This window comes from Canis aureus, chromosome 36, assembly GCF_053574225.1.
Source record: "Canis aureus isolate CA01 chromosome 36, VMU_Caureus_v.1.0, whole genome shotgun sequence".
In the NCBI taxonomy this organism is placed as follows: Eukaryota; Metazoa; Chordata; class Mammalia; order Carnivora; family Canidae; genus Canis; species Canis aureus.
The window spans coordinates 10,080,893-10,105,785 of NC_135646.1; the positions used below are offsets into that span (position 1 = coordinate 10,080,893).

Sequence of the window (24,893 nt, forward strand, 5' to 3'; positions counted from 1 at the left end):
CTTTATATAGAGAGCTAGAAGAATGAAGAAATTTCTGAGAATGCAGCACAGGGAGATAAGAATATTAAAAATTTGAAAAAGAAGTTAGAAAATGTAAGACAGAATGAGACAGTATAACTTACATCTAACTGAAGCTCTGGGTAGAACAAAATTTTTTAAATTCAAAAAAGGCATTATTTACTGCAATAATGAGTAGGAGACTTAAGATATGACAAAAGAAATGCTACTCAAATACAGGAATCATAATATATTTCATGAAATAATATTTTACCTATTATGAACAAACTGCTGGACAAAGATGAAATCTTAAAAGCAGTCAGAAAAATGAGATAAATTTGTAGATAAATCTAAATAAGCATTCTCTTTAGAAACTGCCTTTATAAAATAAGAAGAATATTGTCCCTTTGGTTAGGTTAAAAACAGCACTAAATATCAAACCAAATATTTTATTTATATATAAATATATATTTATTTATATATAAATATATATATAGGGAATGAATAAAAGACATTATCATCTATATGTCATTTTTTACCAGAGAGAACTAAACAAATTACAGAAATATTGAAAATAAAGGAATGAAGAGATGTACTAAGTAAATACTAATCAAAGAAAGAAGTAGATATGTAACCGAAAATGGACCACAAGACAAAGCATTATTTAGAAAAAGAGAAGTTTGAGGTAAAGAAAAAATATGTACAAAGAACATGAATAAAAGAAACAGCTTTTTAAAGAGGATTTATTTACATTTCACTTTCAAAACAAAGGCTAGAACAACCACCTATTTATATTCTTTGACCCAATAATGCCAATTCTTTAGGCTTTTCCTAAGGAAATAATCAGAGACATGAACATAATTTTTAATTACAGGAATGGCCCCATGAGATTATTTGAAATAGAAAAAGAATGTAAATAAACTAAATGAATAGATACATCCATACAGCAAAGGAGAAGTCTAACTTTCACTATTTGAAGATGACATGGTACTCTATATAGAAAACTCCAAGGACTCCACTAAAAAACTGCTAGAACTGATAACAAAATTCAGTAAAATCAGAATACAAAATCAATGTACAGAAACCTGTTGCATTTATACATCAATAATAAAGCAGCAGAAAGAGAAATCAAGGAACCAATTTCATTTGCAATTGCACTAAAAATCATAAGATACCTAGGAATAAACCTAACCAAAGAAGTGAAAGATCTGTACTCTGAAAACCATAAAACACTGATTTTAAAAACTGAAGATGACTCAAAGAAATGGAAAGACATTCCATCCATGCATGGATTGGAAGAACAAATATTGTTAAAATGCCTATACTACCCAAAGCAATCTACACATTTAATGCAATCCCTATCAAAATGCCAACAAAATTTTTCACAGAGTTAGAACAAACAATTCTAAAATTTGAATGGGACCACAAAAAGACCCCAAATAGCCAAACGAACACTGAAAAGGAAAAGAAAAGCTGGAGCCATTATAGTTCTGGACTTCAAGTTATATGACAAAGCTGTAGTGATCAAAACAGTATGGTACTGGCACAAAAACAGACACCTAGATCTATAGAACAGAATAGAAAACCCAGAAATGAACCCAAAACTCTATGGTCAATTAATCTTCCACAAAGCATAAAATAATAACCAATGGGAGAGAGACTCTCTTCAACTAATGGTGTTGGGAAAACTGGACAGCAACATGCAAAAGAATGGAACTGGAGCACTTTCCTATACCATACACAAAAATAAATTCAAAACGGATTAAAGATCTAAATGTGAAGCCTGAAGCCATAAAAATCCTGGAAAAGAACACAGCCAGTAACATCTCTCACATTAGCCATGGATATGTTTCCTAAGGTAAGAGAAACAAAAGCAAAAGCAAACTATTGGGATTTCATCAAAATAAAAAGTTTCTGCATAGTGAAAGAAACAATAAAAGGCAACCTCCAGAATAAGAGAAGATATTTGCAAATAACATAATGGCTAGTATCCAAACTATATAGAATTTATAAAATTCAACACCCCCAAAAATGAATAATCCAATTTAAAAATGGGCAGAAGACATGAATAAACATTTTTCTAAAGACATGCATATGGCCAACAAACACCTGAAGAGGTGCTCAACAACCCTTCTCATCAGTGAAATAAAAATCAAAACTACAATGAGATATAATCTCGCACCAGTCACCAAGAAACAGTCTTAACTAACTGAGAACAAACTGACTGATGGTTACCAGAGGGGAGGTTGGCGCAGAGATGGTTGAAAAAAGTGATGAGGATTAAGGAGTACAATTGTGATGAGGACCAGATGTTGTATAGAAGTACTGAATCACTAAATTCTGCACCTGAAACTAATACTGTACTGCATGTTAACTAACTGGAATATAAATTAAAATGTGTAAATAAATAAATAGGAAATATTCACCCAAATCACTCAATAATAATAAGGCTATAAAAAGACAGTGACTAAAAAGAGAAAATAAACGCCATTTTATTCATAAAATAGAAGCAAGCATCCTTTAAAAAACAGTGAATTAGGTCCAATGAATAAATCAATAACACATAATGAATGTTTAGTTTTGTACCAAGAATGAAAGAGAATGTTAACATTAGAAATTCTATAATATTACTTATCACATTAAAATATTAATGGAGAAAATCATCTCAAAACAGAAAATTCAATATTCATTCATTATAAAATAAATTTTAACACTTGAACATGATAAAAAAGTTTGCCCTTCATTTATTTTTACCAAAGTTAACACTAACTCATGATAAAGCACAAATAAACAAACACAGCAAACATGGAAGCAAAGGTTAACCTATTTAGTCTGATAAAGAACATCTACCAAAGACTTATAGTAAATATCATTTGCTCGTGTTGAAATATCAGATTTGTTCCCTTTAAAATCAAGAACAGAATAAAAATGCCCATTCCAACCACTTTCACTCAACAACTTTCTAGAGGTCCTAGACTATGCACAAAGATAAATGTATATACTGTTTTGCAGGTTTGGAAAAGGAAAATCACAATTATCATTATTCATAGATGATATTATAAACAATAAAAAATTTTACTTAATCAATTTCATGTCTACAGCATGTCATGTCTATAACAAGTAACTTTTTTCACATATACATTCATTCGAATACATATATTTATAAATACTATTTGCTAGTCATGTTTTTGGCACTGGAGATATAAGAGTAAATAAAACAGATAAATATCTCTGCTTTCATAGAGCTTACATTCTAGAGGAAAAGAGGTACAATAAACAGGTTAATAATAAGTAAAACACAAATATGTAATAGAAAGATATGTAAGACATGTATGGAGAGGGGGAAAAAGCAGGAAAGAGACTGAGAAAGGATCAAGGAATGAGGGGTAGCATTAACATTTAGATTAGTAAAATTTAGATTGGATGATTATGGACAGTCTCTTTACCAGGAGATATTTTATTAAAGTTTTGAAAGAAATAAGGGGATGAGTCATTTGGATATCTGAAGGAAGAATGAGGGCAAAGGAAACCTCAAAGTAAAAAGCCTAGAGGTAGGGGCATGTCTAGAGTGTTCTACAAATAGGTAGGTGGCTAGTGTGGCCAGAATTAAGTAAAAAAATGGGAGAATAGCAGGAAATGAGGTCAGAGAGTTAAAATAAGGCCATACCATGTATAGTATCAGAGGCCATAATGACTTCACTTGATAGAATGCCACTAGAAAATTTTAAGCAGAGAAATGTTATGGATAGACCTATGTTTTAAGAAAATCACTGGCTTCTGTGTTTAAAGAAGACTAGAAGAAAACAAAGACAATGCAAAGAGACCAGTTAAAACACTACTGCGATAATCCAAATTAGAGATGATGAAACCAAAAACTAAAGAACAGACATTAATAGTGTTAGTGGCAAGGAAAGATGGAAGTGTGGATATCTTTCAAAGATAGACCCAAAATAATTTATTTTCATATCTGATGTGAAGTGTATAAGACAGAAGTGACTCAAGGATAACTCCAGTTTTCTGGCTAAGTAACTAGAGAGGAATGTAGTTTCCAATAATTAAGATAGAGATAACATCAGAAGACAGAATTTTAGTGGAGAATTGATATCCAACTGCATGTGTCAAGCATGTAGTTGGATATACAAAACCAGACTTTAGAAAGAGATCTCAGTAGAAGATGTGAAGTAAGGAGTTGTTAACATATAGGTAATTTAAAACCATGAGACTGGATGAGATCACCTATGGAGTGATGATGGCAAACAGAAAAGGCCCTAGAACTGAGCTCTGGAACACCTCAACATGCAGGGTTCAGGGAGATGAGGTTCAAGTAGCAAAAGAAATTAAAAATGTGGCAGCTATCGCCAACATCAAGGCCTAAAAAATAACCAGAAAGTGAATGACTGAGAATGAAACAAAATCACTAAAAGAGAGGCTATCAAGGAACTGAAAGTCCGGAGTTATAAAGAATTATAAATTATGAAAAATTAAAAAAATACTTTATAAAAAACTATAGCAGGAATCATTTTTTAAGAAAGTGACAATGTCACAGGGATGATTTTTTTAAACTTACAAAAAACAGTGACCTGAGAAAAAGTGCATATATTAAAAAGTTATAGTACGTAGGATAATCTGATGATACAATATTCAAGGTAGAGTGTGTTCATGAAGAAAGGAGGGGAAAGGACTTGAAAGCACAAATGAGAAGCACAGAGGACATTTATCTCAACTCCAGGTCCGATGTTATAGTTGAGTGGAGAGAAAACAGTTACGTTTAAAAGTGCTACAAGACAGGGTGAGCCCAAGCTGGCTCATACTACCTTGTTTCCTTTTTTAAGATTTATTTGAGACACACAGAGAGAGAAAACACGTATGCATGAAGAAAAGGGGCAGAAAGACTCTAAACAGAGTCCCTGTTGAACATGGTACCCATTGTGGGGCTCAGTCCCAGGACCCTGAGATCATGACCTCAGCCAAAACCAAGAGTCAGACACCTAGCCACTGCCCATCCAGGAAACCCTAGCTCATACTAGTTTATAATTGCTGACTGTGGACATCACTTCCCAACTCCACATTTGCCAAATTATGATGGTAAATGAATGACTTTGATGCATTTATAGCACAAAAACTGGAAAGTACAACAAATCAAGGTTTTTGCTTATTTCTCTTTCCAAAGAGCACATTGTTTAATATTTACTATTAGCCACCAGCTACAGGAGAAACTATAACTAGGGAAAAGCTAGATTTCCATTAGCACAGAAGGAGAAGGCAACATTCACAGTAGAAGTTAAAAACACAGAGGATTTTGCTGACCAGTGATCTTGAGTTGCGAACAGTACAAGAAAAAGTTTCAGGACTCAGAAAAAGTATGAAGAAAATGGGTCAGAAAAAGTTCTATAAGGTAATTTAGGGAGAATTAGAATTCTGGAGTAAAAGAACTAGGAGTCCTGAACTTCTTATAAACACAAAAAGAACACAGATACAGGGTAGGAGTGTTGAAGAAAGACAGGATCAAGGATGGGTTGACCAGGAACATGTGTTACTCAGAATCTCCCATTTGGCTCCTGCTGACAGAAGCATATCCTGTGTAGATGGACAGTCTTATTCTGTGTGCTTGGGCATTCGGTTGTCTCCTGCCAATGGTGTCCTGCAGAGGTCTGATCTTACTCCAAGTTTGAGAGTTCCCTCTCCACTCCTGCTGTAGAGGAGGCATGGAGTCAGAAGGTTGATCTTGCACTGAGCTTATGGGCTCCTTCTTGATTTCTGTTGAACGAAGCCTCAAAGCCAACAAAGGGACAGATTATTTATTTTAACTACTTGGAAATATCATTTATGATAGTAAAAGTTATAAAGCACTTGGAATTACATTTAACAAATACATGTACAGGATCTCAAAGAAAGTATTAAAATGTTATTGAAAGATATCAAAGAAAATCTAAATATATGGGGAGATAAACCATGTTCATTTATACATCAAAATACTCAGTACTATAAAGATGCTAATTATCATTACATAGATCAAAAAATTATTACTTCAAAAAAAGTCCCTAGATATTTTTTTAGAAGTTTCACAAGCCTATTTTAAAATGTGAAGAGAATTATAAGATAACTACAATACTTCTGAATAACATAAAAAGAACTTATTAAAAAGTATGGTACTGCCACAGGAGTAAAAAAAAACTCAACAATGAAACGTAATATAAAACAAAGCCACATATATCTAGAAACCCATGTAAACCAAATGACAGAGCTTACGCTGCAGACCTTTGGGAAAAAGAAAAGCCATAATGTAAATTGTGCTGGGACAAACAATTATCTTAATGAGACCCAAAATAATTAATTACTACTTCATTCCACATTTTTAAAAACTGATTTCAAGGTAATGAAATTTTTTAAACTGGGAAGCAAAATTTTACGGAGATGTCCAGTCCAAATTAGACAGTACAGTACAGATTCATCTCTCTTCCTATTTTCCCTGCAAATAACTATAAATCCTAAAATAATGCAAGACACAGCCAAAGTGAAACTCCAAAGAGTGGAAATAAGAAGAAAAACTCATTAGAAATGCCAAGACTGGAGAAACAGTGCAGCAGGATATTTTACTACCTCCCACCCCCCAAAAAATATGACAACACAGGTCTAACCTAGCATAAAAAAGGTAATGTATTCTCTGATCATAATCAAATCAAACCAGAAATCAATAGCAAAAAGATAAAGGGAAATCTCTGATATGTGTAGAAATTATACAACACACTTCTGAATAATCCAGGGTCCAAAAGGGAGTCTCAAAGGAAATAAAAACTATATAGAATTGAATAAAAATGAAAGTACAACATAACACAATATGTGAGGTGCAGCTAAGGCAGGCTGAGAGGGATATGTATAGCACTAAATGCTTACATTACAGAAGATGTCTTGAATCACTAATCTAAGTTTCCCCCTAAAGAGAGTAGAAAAAGAAAAGCATTAAGAAACCCAAAGCTAGAAGAAGAATAAAGGAAATAATAAAGATATTATTCAAATAATATTCATAAGGTAGTAAAATCATGATGACACTAAACTCATATCTTTCAATAGTAACTCTGAACGTGAACGGGCTTAATGACCCCATCAAAAGGCGCAGGGTTTCAGACTGGATAAAAAAGCAGGACCCATCTATTTGCTGTCTACAAGAGACTCATTTTAGACAGAAGGACACCTACAACCTGAAAATAAAAGGTTGGAGAACCATTTACCATTCAAATGGTCCTCAAAAGAAAGCAGGGGTAGCCATCCTTATATCAGATAAACTAAAATTTACCCCAAAGACTGTAGTGAGAGATGAAGAGGGACACTATATCATACTTAAAGGATCTATCCAACAAGAGGACCTAACAATCCTCAATATATATGCCCCGAATGTGGGAGCTGCCAAATATATAAAGCAATTAATAACCAAAGTGAAGAAATACTTAGATAATAATACACTTTTACTTGGTGACTTCAATCTAGCTCTTTCTACACTCGATAGGTCTTCTAAGCACAACATCTCCAAAGAAACGAGAGCTTTAAATGATACACTGGACCAGATGGATTTCACAGATATCTACAGAACTTTACATCCAAACTCAACTGAATACACATTCTTCTCAAGTGCACATGGAACTTTCTCCAGAATAGACCACATACTGGGTCACAAATTGGGTCTGAACCGATACCAAAAGATTGGGATCGTCCCCTGCATATTCTCAGACCATAATGCCTTGAAATTAGAACTAAATCACAACAAGAAGTTTGGAAGGACCTCAAACACGTGGAGGTTAAGGACCATCCTGCTAAAAGATGAAAGGGTCAACCAGGAAATTAAGGAAGAATTAAAAAGATTCATGGAAACTAATGAGAATGAAGATACAACCATTCAAAATCTTTGGGATGCAGCAAAAGCAGTCCTAAGGGGGAAATACATCGCAATATAAGCATCCATTCAAAAACTGGAAAGAACTCAAATACAAAAGCTAACCTTACACATAAAGGAGCTAGAGAAAAAACAGCAAATAGATCCAAAAGGTAGTAAAATTTTAAAAACTCTATCTACCAAGATTGACAAAAATAAAAGGGGGGAAGACACAAATAACAAATATCAAGAATGGAATGGAGAATACCACTATAGATCCTGCAGTCATTAAAAGTATCAGGGAATACTATAAACAACTTTATCCACAGTCACAAATTTAGCTATTTAGAATGGACAAATTCCTCAGAAAACACAAACTACAAAAACTCAATTAAAATGAAATAATATAGTCCTAAAACCATTAAAGAAATTGAATTTATAATTTAAAAAAAATCCTCAAGCCCAAATAGTTTCTTTTATTTTTTTTAAGATTTTTAATTATTTTATTTATTCATTTGAGAGAGAGAGAAAGAGAGGGAGAGAGAGAGCATGAGCAGGGGGAGAAGCAGAGGGAGAGGGACAAACAGACTCCACATTGAGCATGGAGCCCAGTGCAGGGCTCCAACTCAGGACCCTGAGATCCTGACCTGAGCCAAAATCAAGAGTGGAAGGCTTAACTGACTGAGTCACACAAGCACCCCCAGATGGTTTCATTAGAGAATTCTGCCAAATATTTTTAAAAGAATTTGCAACCACTCAGCACTAAAGAGAGGAAAAACTATTATCCATGCAACAGCTTGGGATTAATATAAAGGGAATTATGGGGGATCCCTGGGTGGCTCAGTGGTTTGGCGCCTGCCTTTGGCCCATGGCGCGATCCTGGAGTCCCGGGATCGAGTCCCACGTCGGGCTCCGGCGTGGAGCCTGCTTCTCCCTCCTCCTGTGTCTCTGCCTCTCTCTCTGTCTATCATGAATAAATAAATCTTAAAAAAAAATAAAATAAATAAAGGGAATTACGCTGAGTGTAAAAGTCACCCCCAAAAGTTAAATGCCATATGACTACATTCAAATAACAACCTTGAAATGACAAAATTATAAAAGATGGAGAGCAGATTAGTGGTTGTCTAAGGCTGGGAACTGGAGGAAGTAGGGTAGAGGGAAATGGGTATGAGTATAAAAGGACAACACCAGGAAACCCTGTGGTGATGGAACTGTCCCATACTTTGCATCAATGTCAATATCCAGATTATATTTTGGTTTTTCAAGATGTTACCGTTGGAAGAAAGCAGATAAAGAATGTACAACATCTCTTTATTATCTCTTACAGGTGCACATGAATTTACAACTATCTCAAAAAAAAGGTTAGTCTAAAAAATTACAGATATTAGTGGAACACACTAAAACTTAAATAAATTCTGTAGATTAAATAAAAGTATTGCATAAGTGATGATTTCATTTTTTTAAGGTTGATTTATTTATTTTAGAGAGAGAGCACAGGGAGAAAGAATCTCAAGCAGATTCCACACTTAGTGTGGGCCTGACCCCAAGGCAGGCTCGCTCTCATAATCATAAGCTCACCACCTGAGCCAAAACCAAGAGTCGGATGTTTAATCATCTGTACCACCCAGGTGTCCCTTATTATTGATTTATTGATTTAAATAATTATATTGTGTGAAGTAAGAGCATGTCTATGTGTTTAGGAATTATGCACTAAAATATTTGCTAATGGGAAAAATAAATAATATGCAAATAGAAGGAAATATACAAGCAAGCATTCTCACCTTGGTATAGGAAAGGATCTCTAAAGCAACTGTCAATAAGTCTTCCATAAAAGAAAGTATTAATAAATTTGACTACATTAAAATAAAGAACTTTGTGGATTTTTAAATAAAATTCTTTATATTTCAGATATAAAACATGACAAAATGAAGAACTACTCATTAAAAGGTACTATGAGGAAATAAATATAAGTCATCATCTGGGACAAGCTACTGGCCTTCATATGACTGATCAGGGAATTATCTAAGAAACATTGCAAATATACTTAAAAAGACCAACAACGTAGTTGGAAAAGTCAGTTTATGAAATGACATTTTACAGAAGCTAACATATGAATAACCCATAAATAAAAGAGAACATGTTCAATATAAGTGTTAATCAGAAAAATTAATATGTTAACCCCGATGTTATAGCAGCAATGTCCACAATAGCCAAACTGTGGAAGGAGCTTCGGTGTCCATTGAAAGATGAGTGGATAAAGAAGATGTGGTCTATGTATACAATGGAATATTACTCAGCTATTAGAAATGACAAATACCCACCATTTGCTTCAACGTGGATGGAACTGGAGGGTATTATGCTGAGTGAAGTAAGTCTGTCGGAGAAGGACAAACATTATATGTTCTCATTCATGTGGGGAATATAAATAACAGTGAAAGGGAATATAAGGGAAGGGAGAAGAAATGTGTGGAAATATCAGAAAGGGAGACAGAACGTAAAGACTGCTAACTCTGGGAAACGAACTAGGGGTGGTAGAAGGGGAGGAGGGCAGGGAGTGGGAGTAATTGGGTGACGGGCACTGGGGGTTATTCTGTATGTTGGTAAATTGAACACCAATAAAAAAAATAATAATAAAATAAAAATAAATAAATAAATAAACATATAATAACATATTTTACTAATTAGACTGACAAAAATTAATATTGGAATACCAAGTGCTAGAAAGGAAAAAGTAATAGAAATTCTGCATGTGGGTTTATAAACATATTCAACTAATTTGGAAAATAGGGCACTATACAGTAAAATCCTTATCCCCAGTAACACAGCAATTTCACTCCTATATTTATACCTTACAGAAAATCTTCCATATGTGCAATTGGGGATATACAAGAATATTCATGGAAGTATTGTTTATTAAACCAAGACTTTTGAAATGAATTGACTATGTGTTAATAAAAGGACAGAAAAGTAAATATTGTGAAATGAAATATAGCCACATATAGCAACACAGAAGAATCTTAGAAACATGCCAAATGAAAAAGCAAATATATTATATATTTATCATATAAATTTATATATTTGCATCAAATATACACATGATATATTTAAATTAAATAAATATTACTTAAACATATTTATTTTTAAATTATGGTATATTCAATTCACAATTTTTAATAAAGTGTTACTTTTAACTATATATAAATAACACATATATTGACTAAAGTTTTCAAAATGTTCTAAAATCCTTAGTATGTTTTCCCTGCAATCTCATTTTTGTATTTTCTAAATGATCCATGCTTATGCATAATTCAAGATAAATAGTATAGTTTAAAACCTGAGAATAATTAGTATTTCTTAATTACTTTTATTCTGATTCACATTTATTTCTTTTTATGTAAACAGAATATATTTAGTGAAATTATGTAAGTATTTCTATTTATTTGATTTTCTACTCAGAACAGAATTATAAACAAGTTATCTTAATCCTTATGTATTTAACATGGCAGGGTATTATGAAAAAATATTTTGATTAATATATTTCCCCAGGGATTTTTAATGAATTATTTCAACTGCTGAAGACATTCAACATTATCAAGTTATAGGCATTAAAATTCCCATTTGCACATGGTTATAGACTTTTTATTACCTTCCATATTTTCAAACTCTAAAGAAAATGTAAAACTAATTTCCTTTTTTAGCAACTTTATGTCTGATTAATAGACTTATTTAACATCCTAATGTAAGATTCACAATTACTAGCAAAATGTCAACCAGATCCCTGATTAATGCTGGACTCACAATGATGCTGGGGCACAAAAAATAATAATGACCACTGTAGAGCAATATGCAAATATATAAGATGCAGCTAAACTTACTCTAATTAATGCGAAGTATCTATATGTAAGTGCATCTAACTGCTCTTGAACTGCCCCATAAGCACGCCCAGTGTGGCATAACACAAGATACATATACACTGTCATGTCAGAGTTAAAGGGACCCTTTCTCTCCTTTTCATATTTTATCATTATATTTAATAAACTATGATCTACTTTATATAATCATTGGTGGATGACATTAGAAAGATATGAGTTAAGATCATTTTTTAATTAAGTGAATCAAAATACAGATTAGCCCATAAAGAGGTTGAGAGTTTTGTATCATCTTTATGGCCATATGAGTACTTTAAAATATATAACACAAAATATGCATACAACAGAACATCAGAAATGGCCATAATCATGCTCTAATTTCCATATTTGTTTGTATATAATCTGAATTAAGGAAATCACACTGATAATTTTAGAAAGCAACCACAAAATTATTCAAGTCATTATCTAACAAAATGACAAAAATGCTTAAAAGGAATGAATTTGGAAGTCTGTGACAGACTTCTATTCAGTGTTACCAATATCATATTTAACATAAAAGAATAAAATAGTATTAACAATTATTATTTATCTTTGGTAAATAATCTTTTCTACCAATTCTGTAATGGTACTGTGCTAGATATATTACACATATTATTTTATTGCATCATGACAAAAATCCTCAGATGCACTTATTATTCGTCAGTTAACAGAGATAGAAACATAGAAGTTAAGGAATTTGCCCCAGGTTTTATACAAGTGTTAGTGGTAGACCTGAATTTCAGATACAGATTAAGTTTCAAAATAATTCACACTCTAAAACATTTTTGCCAAAGTGAATGCTACAGTATGTTAACAGATGCTGTGCAGAAGGAAAAAGGATTACAATTGTTAACTTATGTGAGGATAGCTATGCAAGTACTAAATCAAAGCTAAAATATATCGTTTTTACTCCTTTAACAAAAAAAAAAATATATATATATATATACATATGTATAAAATTTCTGAATATGTAAAAGAAGTTAAGATAAGTAGGAAAATATGAAAATTCATCCACAGCTTATGAGAAAGTACTTTAATAGTCAAATTGGTAGTATAAGCTAATGTGAAAAGCCATTCTTATGTAACAGGTATTATTGATTAATAAACTTAGAAAACTAAATGATTAAAAATAGGGTGATGAAATGTCAATTGTAATTGAAAACTATTTTAACGGAACATTTAAATTTTACCTAAAGATTTTTCTTACAATAAGCTAAACCAGATGTTGCCAGGGTAAATAATATAAAAAAAAATTAGTATAGGTTTTTAAATTACTCCTTTAATAAAATTTTTAAGTTTCTTTAAGAAAATAATATGACTATTTCCCAAATTAGTCAGAATTTTGTTTTTTTAACCTTTAACATTTGAAGACTTAACTTATAAAATATTATGAAATTTTATTGTACATATTATATTTATATATTATTTTCAACATATCCTCTGTTCCTATTCATCTGGAAAAGAAATGCCTATTTTTTTAATAATATCTTTACAAACTTTGAAACAGGGTTTCATACAGGGGGTATTAGACCAAATTTTTTTACATGCAGAAGCATAGTAACCTAGATAGGATTTTTTTCATTTAGAAAAGCATGTCTGTACTACAATCTAAGAGAATAAGCATTAAATAAGGCAGTAAAAAGATGGAAGGAAAAGGTAGCAGCCCCTTATCTTTTTTAATTTACTCCTCACTTTCTTGAAATACTTTGTTTTGTTTTTAATTTTTCCTGCATGATCACTGAATATATAGGTCAAGACACAAGGTATGTAGGTTTTTAATATATAAAAATTATAAAATATAAAAATTATAATTGCATGCTTCAAATTTAACTCTTCAGAGAATCATGAATTTAGTGGATGTCACATTATTCTTTTTTCCTCTCTGCAATTAAAAATAAATTCTACATATAAATATACTTTTCAAAACTATTAAAGTCTATATGGAATTGTTTGATTCTACTTCTCTTTAATAAATATGTTGGCACATTTAAAGTTTTGCATGTATAATAGCCATTCAAAGTCTCAACAAAGTAGTAATTTTTTCTCTTAACTGGGACTTATGTGTTTGCAAAGTACAATTAATTTCACAATGGCTCTCAATTCCTTTATAGTAACATATATTTCCCAGACATAAGGAAATTATGTTATAATGTATAGTTATCGTTACAAAAACTAACCCATTGACTATTTTAGTAACCCACTAATTATCTTAAAGACAGGAGAAAACTGCTTTCCCAGTATTGACACGAATTGTTTCCTTAATTCAAGAAAAATAGTTTAAACCATAAGAATTAGCTTTAAAATATAATCTCATTTTTAAAAGATTTTATTTTTTTTTATTTTTTATTTTTATTTATTTATGATAGTCACAGAGAGAGAGAGAGGCAGAGACACAGGCAGAGGGAGAAGCAGGCCCCATGCACCGGGAGCCCGACGTGGGATTCAATCCCGGGTCTCCAGGATCGCGCCCTGGGCCAAAGGCAGGCGCCAAACCGCTGCGCCACCCAGGGATCCCTTAAAAGATTTTATTTTTAAGTATCTTTATGCCCAATGTGGGGCTCAAACTCAACCCCAAGATCAAGAGTCACCTGCTCCCACTGGGCCAGCCAGATGCTCCAAATATAATCTCTTACTAACTTTATAGAAGTGATTTTATAATGTTATAGAAATATATAATGTAATTTATATGGTATATCAGAAAGTCACATATGTAACTAGTTTGAGAAGTAAAGAAATAAAATCGTCCAAAGAAGATCAGTATATAGTAGCAAGTTTCAGAAAGATATATTTAATGTCACACAAAGGGGACTATTAGAGGACAATCTAGAAAGCCGCTAAGGTAGTCTATGAAGACCAGTTTTAGAAGAGTGGGAAGAAAAATTAAAAGGATAAAGAAGCAATGAAATTGGTGGTTTGGGTGGTTTTTAAAGGAAATCCTTCATAATCTCCACCAGTTCCCCCAAACCCAACCAAAATAAACATTTAACTCAAGTAAATTTGTTCTGCAAGTGAAATTTCTAGGTAAATTCCTTAGCCCTTTCCAATAAGATATCAGCTCCTAGTTCTCCACTCCCCACCTCCATCCCCATTTAGAAACTCAGAACTTGTCAAGAAGTGTGAGAACAGCACTAATGAGAGACTGGGAGACACCAGAAGGATACAATCAAAGATGATGCCATAATTTTAAACTGAATGAATTGGTAGAATGCAGACTCTATTGAAAGTCATTTCAAAAATGAAGAAATTAGCCTATTTGGGAAATAAGATGAGATTTATAAATTAAGCCATGTTAATTTTGAGGTAATGGTAAATAATTCAAAATAGAAATTCCCATAGATAGCTAAATTATTGCTATAAAGGTACAATATGGTAATATGAATATGTGAAAATCATCAGCAAAGAAATTATATTGAAAATAGATTATAAGTTAGGAAAGTCATTTAAAAAAAACCTAACTCTAATTATAACAAAGATTTTATGGGGTATATTAATTTATTCTGAGTTCCAAAAAGAGTTTCAGGATACAATCCAATTTAATTTGAGCCATCTATGGTACTTATAAAATAATCTTTTTAAAGTTTTATTTTGATAGTAAAAGCATAATTTTATTGAAAATCATGAGGAAAAACATTTATAGTAGATATTACTTCGTAGAAATCTGAAACTGGAAAATCCTGAGTCTTCAGATTTCCCTGAACTCTCTGGACCTGCAAAAATAACCTGTTTCTCCCTGTTAAAGGTTAGTATGCCTTCCTTGATCAAAGGCAATTTTATCCTCTGCCTTGCAAGACAACTCATTCTACTCTTACAATATATTCTCTGCTTTCTTCCTGGCTAACTAACTGAAATCCATTTAAGTCACAATAAAACCTAGCCAGGGAAGTATTGCCTCTGTTAAAAGAAAAAAAGAACTAAACCCAAAGGAACTGCAGGAACTAGCCAATATGAACCTATGAGTGTCAGGAAAATACATGTAGGTCTGAATCCTGAGGCTTTTGAAACAGGGAGATAGAACATAAAGTTGGACAAGGGAAAGTTTATTAATATTAAAGCATTTTCCTATGGATTAGTATCCTGGCAAGGACCCCCATGTTAATATGACGTTAGGATAGCTCTTGCAAACTTTGAAAAAAATTATGGCCCAACTAAATGAAGTAGACATGCCAAAACTATCATGTATGACAAAGAATACAAGAAGGATCAAAAGAAAGAAGTGAGCATGTGAGAGTGATTATACCACGCAAGGCTAAAGAGCCCATGAGATAGCCACAGAATGACCAGAAGATACACCAACTACAAAAGTATTAAGGATTGTAACTGTAGGAGGGGCAGCTACATCACTGAGAAGTTCAGTTGTGGCTCTCCTCTAGAATAATGGTACATATTATTAGAGAATGAGGCTTCTTAAAAGCAATGGGGATGATAGGAGCCTGATAAAAGAGAGGCCAGGTGGGAGCACTCACAGGTCAAAAGCACAGTAGGCACAATGATGGAAAGGTGCAGAGTAACTGTCAGGAGAGCCTAATCCACAGAGACCTAGGGTGATAGTTAATACAACATAATATTCTCAAAAGCCAGGAAGATGGGAAACCAACAAGGCTTATTCCCAATCTGTAACAAATGACATCAAGGATGAATTATTAGGATGCTAAGGGCAGTCACTCCATAAAACTCACAATATCTTACCTGGTTTCCAAACTTCAGCCAGTTTTTCAGATACTGAACCTACTGACTAAAGAAGTGGCCAGGTCTCCAGGAAGAAGTTACCTGCAACACCATGGCAAGTGTATAATGATTTACTCAGGTAACTATACACCAGAGAAGAAGAAATATGCCAACATGTTGAGACTATTGACACAGGTTCTAGCATGGTATTGATACTCAGGGACTTCAATGTTATGATACCCCTCATCAGTAGAGTTGAGGAATATGGTGACCAGATAATAGAGTATTGGCCTAGGTCTGGGTCACAGGGAGACAGGACTCATGAACACAAATGGTGGTCAGTCATTTCCTAGGTCTCCAAGTAAGTAAGTGAAAATGACATATTTGGTAGTTTGATGAACTTTCACATTAGTTCTTGACCTGTGGGTAAGAGGTACTATAGTGGGAAATGCTAAGTAAAATCCTCTGGTATTGCTTCTTTCTCTGGCCAAGATAACCTAAAATAATATTGCAAACTGGGAGAGGGTATTAGCTAAAAGATGTATATGTAGCAGTTAACATGTGTTGTTTATGAACCAGGAGTGTTACCTGTCCTTAAAGCCATGATTCTGGGCATGCAAGAAGCAATTCATCTTAAAAAGGAATGATTATAATTGAAATTGTGCTTGAAAAGAAAAGCAGAAAAGCACAAGTAAAATGCATGAGGAAGGAGCTTAGAATTCCAAACTTCTATTCGTATTTTAATGCCACATATCCTACAGTATCTATGGCCTTCATCATGATCAGATAACAGAGAAAGAAAAAAATTAGCCTGGTTTCTAGATGGGCTTACACAACATGCTATATTCAGTGACTGTACCAGTGGACAGTCATTGAATATAGTTCTGCCAAGGGAGATTCTGAAAGACAATGGTGAATGGGAAACCTTCCTATGAACAGAAATTTGGACAGTATATCTGGTCATCCAGTCATTAGCTGGAAGGAGAAATGGGCTATGGGGGAATGAATCTGTATTTATTTATCAATAGTGGCTATCAGTTTGGTTTATTGGTTAGGGATTTGTAGAAAGAATTAGATTGGAAAATCTGATATAAGATCTAGAGAAATGGTTAGTGGTTGGACCTCTTAAAAATGGGAAAGTATGCGAGAATTTGTGTACAATGGGTATACTCATTAAAAGACATCCACTACGGATGAGATTTTCAATAATCATGTGGAAAATATGCCTTATCCTATGAATGTTGTCCTTTTTCCTTGGACTCTCAGCCGCTTTGGACCAAGAAGCTATCATATCAAGAATGGAAACTATACATAAGCTTAGTAACAGGGACTTCCCCTAAGCGAAGTTGATCCAGCTACCTCTCGATGCTGAATGTTCAGCTTGCCAAGAGCAGAATTCAACATAGAACCTTGTTATAGTGCTTTACCATGAAGAAACAGTCATCTGGTAGTAGACTTATTATATGGGACCTCTTACATTTTGAGTTTTTAAAGATTTATTTATTGAAGAGAGAGCAGAAGAGAGAGAGAAAGAGAATCCTTGAATAGACTCCCTGTTGAGTGGGGGAGACTGATGCAGGGTGCGATCCTAGGATCCCGAGATAATGACCTGAGCTGAAATCAATAGTCAGACACTTAATGGACTCAGCCACCCAGATGCTCCTCCATTTTGACTTTTAAAACCTTAAATTTTAAATTTTTTTTTATTTTTTTTATTTGAGTGTATTTGGCACACAATATACACAATGTAGTGATTCAAGAAAGTCATTATACTATACTCTCCACAAGTGTAGCTATTATCTGTCACCATACAATATTAATACCATTGATTATATTCCCTATACTTTACCTCTTATTCCTATGGCTTATTCATTATGTAACTGGAAGCCTGTATCTCCCATTCTTCTTCACCCATTTTGTCCCTCCCTCCCCTCTTACATTATACAGTGATTAGTGATTCGTTTTCACTGAAAAAAAAAAATGTTTTCATTATATCATACAGGATTCATTCAAGAAAACCAAAATCTGACTATAAATCTTCCTTTAAGCCTTCCCCAAAGGTACAGCAGTCATTTACAAGGGAAAGTCTTTTACCTCAGACCTTTTAGAGATAGACATTAGCTTTGAATGGATGCCCTTTCCTGGGGACACAAAAACACATCCAACAGTTAAACTAGGGGCTAATGAGAGCCTCCTGATAAATGGTGTTTTGAACCAAGTTTGTTTCACAGTAATACCAGTAGGCTTATGGACTGGTTTCTAATTGTATACCTGGTTTCTAATTGTATACCTGGACTAAACGTATTAGTCAATTAGTAAAATCTATTCATTGGCTCCTGATTTACAAAGTAAATATTACTATGGTAGTAAGGGTGAAGTGGAAGCCCTAGACTTTCTGAACTCTACCAAGAGAGTAAACCACAAGCAAAACAATCCTGTGGGAATGATAGAAATCAGTGCCACAAGAAAATATTTTGATTATATAGAGTATACAAATTCATCACATCCTTTTTATTTTTTGGTGTATTTTTTATTGGAATTCAATTTGCCAACATATAGCATAACACCCAGTGCCCCCCTCAGTGCCCGTTACCCTGACACCCCAACCCCCTGCCCACCTCCCTTCCACTACCCCTTGTTCGTTTCCCAGAGTTAGGAGTCTTTCATGTTCAGTCACCCTCTCTGATATTTCCCACTCATTTTCTCTCCTTTCCCCTTTATTCCCTTTCACTATTTTTTATATTCCCTGAATGAGACAATATAGTGTTTGTCCTTCTCCGATTGACTTACTTCACTCAGCATCATACCCTCCAGTTCCATCCACGTCAAAGCAAATGGTGGGTATTTGTCGTTTCTAATAGCTGAGGAATATTCCTTTGTATACATAGACCACATCCTCTTTATTCATTCAACTTTAGATGGACACCGAGGCTCCTTCCACAGTTTGGCTATTGTGGACACTGCTGCTATAAACATCGGGGTGCAGGTGTCCCGGCGTTTCACTGCATCTGTATCTTTGGGGTAAATCCCCAGCAGTGCAATTGCTGGGTCGTAGGGCAGGTCTATTTTCAAATCTTTGAGGAACCTCCACACAGTTTTCCAGAGTGGCTGCTCCAGTTCACATTCCCACCAGCAAGAGTGTTTCCCCTTTCTCCACATCCTCTCCAACATTTGCTGTTTCCTGTCTTGTTAATTTTCCCCATTCTCACTGGTGTGAGGTGGTATCTCATTGTGGTTTTGATTTGTATTTCTCTGATGGCAAGTGATGTGGAGCATTTTCTCATGTGCTTGTTGGCCATGTCTATGTCTTCTTTGGTGAAATTTCTGTTCATGTCTTTTGCCCATTTTATGATTGGATAGTTTGTTTCTCTGCTGTTGAGTTTCATAAGTTCTTTATAGATCTTGGATACTAGCCCTTTATCTGATAGGTCATTTGCAAATATCTTCTCCCATTCCGTAGGTTGTCTTTTAGTTTTGTTGACTGTTTCTTTTGCTGTGCAGAAGCTTTTGATCTTGATGAAGTCCCAATAGTTCATTTTTGCTTTTGTTTCCCTTGCTTTCCTATATGTATCTTGCAAGAAGTTGCTGTGGCCAAATTCAAAAAGGGTCTTGCCTGTGTTCTTCTCTAGGATTTTGATGGATTTTGGTCTCACATTTAGATCTTTCATCCATTTTAAGTTTATCTTTGTGTCCAGTGTAAGAGAATGGTCTAGTTTCATTCTTCTGCACATGGCTGTCCAGTTTTCCCAACACCATTTATTGGAGAGACTGTCCTTTTTCCAGTGGATAGTCTTTCCTGCTTTGTCGAATATTAGTTGACCATACAGTTGAGGACCCATTTCTGGGCTCTCTATTCTGTTCCATTGATCTATGTATCTGTTTTTGTGCCAGTACCACACTGTCTTGATGTTCACAGCTTTGTAGTACAACCTGAAATCTGGCATTGTGATGCCCCCGGCTCTGGTTTTCTTTTTCAATACTCCCCTGGCTCTTCGGCATCTCCTCTGATTCCAAACAAATCTTAAGGTGATTTGTTCCAACTCTCTGAAGAAAGTCCATGGTATTTTGATAGGGATGGCATTGAACGTGTAAATTGCCCTGGGTAGCATTGACATTTTCATAATAGTTATTCTTCTAATCCATGAGCATGGAATATTTTTCCATCTCTTTGTGTCTTCCTCAGTTTCTTTCAGAAGTGTTATGTACTTTTTAGGGTATAGATCCTTTACCTCTTTGGTTAGGTTTATTCCTAGGTATCTTAGGTGATTTGGGATGCAATTGTAAATGGGATTGACTTCTTTATTTCTCTTTCTTCAGTTTCATTGTTAGTGTATTGAAATGCCACTGATTTCTGGGCATTGATTTTGTATCCTGCCACCCTGTCAAATTGCTGTATGAGTTCTAGCAATCTTGGGGTGAAGTCTTTTGGGTTTTCTACATATAGCATCATGTCATCTGCAGAGGGAGAGTTTGACTTCTTTGCCAATTTGAATGCCTTTTACTTCTTTTTATTGTCTGATTGCTGAGGCTAGGGTTTCTAGTACTATGTTGAATAGCAGTGGTGAGAGTGGACATCCCTGTCATGTTCATGATATCAAAATTCTCAACAAGATACTAGTCAATAGGATACAACAGTACATTAAGAAGATTGTTCACCATGACCAAGTGGGATTTATCCCCAGGATGCAAGGCTGGTTCAACACTCGTAAAGTAATCAACTTGATAAATCATATCAACAAGAGAAAAAACAAGAACTGTATGATCCTCTCAATAGATGCAGAGAAAGCATTTGAAAAAATACAGCATCCATTCCTGATCAAAACTCTTCAGAGTGTAGGGATACAGGGAACATTCCTCAGTATCTTAAAAGCCATCTATGAAAAGCCCACAGCAAATATCATTCTCAATGGGGAAGCACTGGGAGCCTTTCCCCTAAGATCAAGAAATAATCCTGGAAGTGGAGAACAGAATTCTCAAAATAACAAATTCAGTGGATTGATGGTAATAAATCAGATAAACCAATTCCTAAGCAGTTGAGAAGGTAAAGTTTAGAAGATATATCAGTATGAGGGGCACCTGTGTGGTTCAGTTGGTTAAGTGTCTGCCTTCAGCTCAGCTCATGATCACAGGGTCCTGGGATCCAGCCCTGCATTGGGCAGGGAGTCCACATCTCCCTCAGTCCCTGTCCTTCTCCCTGTGTGCGCTCTCTCTCTCTCGCTTTCTCCTCTCAAATAAATAAATAAAATCTTTAAAAAAGAAGACATATCAGAATGCAAAATATACAAAGAGATGGAAAATATGGCAAAAAAAAGTTAAGGTTTATGAAATATTGACTATAAGTCTAAATTTATCTATTAGGAATTTCACAAAAAGCAAAAAGAAACTATGGATTCAATATGTTAAAAAAGAGAAAGAAAGAAAGAAGAAAGAAAGAAAGAAAGAAAGAAAGAAAGAAAGAAAGAAAGAAAGAAGAGAAAGAAAGAAAGAAGAGAGAGAGAGAGAGAAAGAAAGAAAGAAAGAAAGAAAGAAAGAAAGAAAGAAAGAGAAAGAAAGAAAGAAAGAAAGAAAGAAAGAAAGAAAGAAAGAAAGAAAGAAAGAAAGAAATAGAAAAAAATCTGAGAGCTAAAGAAGAACACCAGTCTTAAAACTATAAGGTTCTCTGTGTTATGAGAGACAGGAAAAACAGACACAAATAAATAAAAGCTTCATCAAGCTATGTTCAGCTGAAATTTGACAACATTTAAATAATTAAAATCCTAAAAGATATACAGTAAAGAATGATTAGAATATTAAATTAAAAGTTTCGCTAAAGCACCAAGATACAATATTTTCTATAGTCCAATGGAAGTATTAGGCCATCTGCAAAAATTTTAAAAGATTTAACTAAAAACAGTTGACTCTTTTCAACCTTTTACACACTTTAAAAATAGAGGAGGGTTAAGAGGATGGAGAGTGAGAAGGATTTCTTTAGAGAAATCCCTCATGTGTGTCCTACCCCTCCTCCAAGAGGGGCAAAGGGCAAGAATATCATAGTTGCAAACCCAGTGCAAGGGCCACTAGCAGGGCCTGTTGGGAGCTGAATGTTTGTTCTTTGCAGCTAGAAAGCACAACAGATCCGTGTCAAATGTGCAGTCCACAACAGCAAGGTAAAGAGCTTACTAAGGGGAAATAATGCAAGCCCCTCATAACAATGGATAACACAGGAATGAAACCCAGGGACCATAATGTGACACTAGTAGAAATATCGTCCTAAAATTGGTTTTTAAAAATATGTAAGGGTAGCCTGGCAGGGAAAAGAGACCCAAGTAGAAAGAAACTATAAAGTGTACCACTAGGGGTATAGATATGGAAGCTGGCCTAAAGGGAAGCACTGGGCCAGGAAAGGAAGTTCCTTAGAGGAGTGGAAGAACTCATGATAGTGCCCAGGAGAGCAACAGATTTCCATATCTTCCAGATACAGAGAACCCTAAACCATCATAGGGTGGCCTGAGTCAAATGATAACTTTTCTATTCCTCTACAGTCCCTCCCTCTTCCAATTTCAACCATGCCAATTAACAAATTGGAAGAAAGGGAAAAGAAATAGAAAAGACCACATACCACTACTACCACTGCCTCTCCTGCTCTGAAAGTATCTAGACCAAAGAAGGTCCCAGCTGGAAAATGAGAGACTTAAGTCATATAATATGTGGAGCTCTGATATTACACAAAGCTATATAACTTTAATTACTGATGTGAGGCTATATTTTGCAATCTAAAGTCAACATAAAATTAAGAATGTCAATGAAGACTGCACTAAATTTTCACCCAGAGAGAAGGGAGGAATCACCTCCACTAAGTAGTTTAAAGAACTGCAGGTTACATAAATAAAGTTGATTTTATGATTGTATTCCAAAGGCTTACTTCTTTGAAATACACTAAAACGCATCTGCAACCTGAATGCAACTAGTGAAGACTGAAGGAAGTGACTGTTATTTCAAATGTGAAAACAGTAATGCAAAACTTCAAGGAACACAAAGAATCAAGAAAACATGACATCACCAAAAGAGCACTAGACTCTTCCAGTAAACAAATCCAAAGATACTGAGATCTGCAATTTGCCCAATAAAGAATACAAAATAGCTATTCTGAGGAAATTCAATGAGCTCGAGAAACAGAGAAAATTCAACAAAAGTTAGAATGAACACATAAACAGAAATGAAATTTAACACAGTAAGAAACAGAAAAGTACCAAACAGAAATTCTGGAGTGAAGAATTCAATGAATGAAATGAAAAATTCAATAGAGAACATCAACATCAGAATACACCAAACAGAAGAAAGAATAGATGAGTTAAAAGATAGGAATATTTAAATAACCCAGTAAGAGAAGAACAAAGAGAAAAGAATGAACAAGAGTGAAGAAAGTACACATGACCTATGGAATGCCATTAAAAGAACCAATATTAGAATTATTGGAATTCCAGAAAAAGAGTGGGAGAAGGGGCCAGAAAGTTTATTTAAAGAAATAACAGCTAAGAACTTTCCAACCCTGGGGAGAAACATGCCCATTCAAGTTCATGAAGCTAATAGATTACCTCATTATTTCAATTCAAAATAGTCTTCTCTAAGATACATTATAATGAAACTGTCAAAAATCAAAGACAAAGAATCCTAAAAGTAGCAAAAGGAAATAATATTACAACTACAAAGGCACCACTTTAGGCTATAAGCGGATTTCTTAGCAGAAATCTTATAGAACAATTGAAAGTGGAATCATACAGTAAAAGTTCTGCAAAAAACAAACTGCCAGCCAAAAACATTCTATCCAGCTACCTTTCAGAAATGAGAATACTTTAGCAAACAAATAAAAGCTGAGGGAGTTCATCACCACTAAATGTGGCTAATAAATCCTAAAAGGAGTTCTTCAAGCAGAAATAAAAAGACACTAATTAGGAACATAAAAACTTGTCAAAATACATAACACACTGCTAAAGACAAATACAAGTCAGATTTAGAAAACTCTAATTCTGTAATATGATGATATGGTAACCAGTTAACTGTATTATAAAAGTGAAAGGAAAAGAGCATTAAAAATAACTATAGCTACTATAATTTCTTAACAAATACACAATATAAAAAGATGTAAACTGTGTCATTAAAATATAAAGGGGTGGGAGGTAAAAGGGTAAAGGTTTTTTCTGTTATCAAAGTTAAGTCACTATCAACATAAAATAGACTATTATACCTTTTGCATTTTTATGTAAGTCTCATGGTAACCACAAAGCAAAAACTTACAGTAGATTCACAAGAGATAAAGATAAAGGAATCAGAGAATGCCATCATAGAAAACCACCAATTCACAAAGGTAGCCAGCAAGAAAGGAAAAAGGAACAATAAAACTACAAAATAGCCAAAAAGCAATTAGTTGGGAGACATTAGTAAGTCCTTATATATCAATGATTACTCCAAATGTAAAT

The 24,893-nt window shown here is 34.1% G+C and overlaps 1 protein-coding gene and 1 long non-coding RNA gene across 12 annotated transcripts in view; one reads left to right on the forward strand and one right to left on the reverse strand.

Annotated features, from left to right (window-relative positions):
* SPAG16 (sperm associated antigen 16) overlaps positions 1-24,893 on the reverse strand; it is a 911,935-nt gene that overhangs the window by 814,304 nt on the left and 72,738 nt on the right. The gene's annotated exons all lie outside the window — the stretch shown is intronic.
* Positions 9,197-24,893, forward strand: part of LOC144305924 (uncharacterized) — a 38,988-nt gene continuing 23,291 nt past the window's right edge. The window contains exons 1-5 of the long non-coding RNA XR_013372953.1: positions 9,197-9,225; positions 9,773-9,811; positions 11,267-11,286; positions 15,427-15,511; positions 16,477-16,576. This is a non-coding gene — a long non-coding RNA (uncharacterized LOC144305924). The remainder of the gene's footprint in view (positions 9,226-9,772; positions 9,812-11,266; positions 11,287-15,426; positions 15,512-16,476; positions 16,577-24,893) is intronic.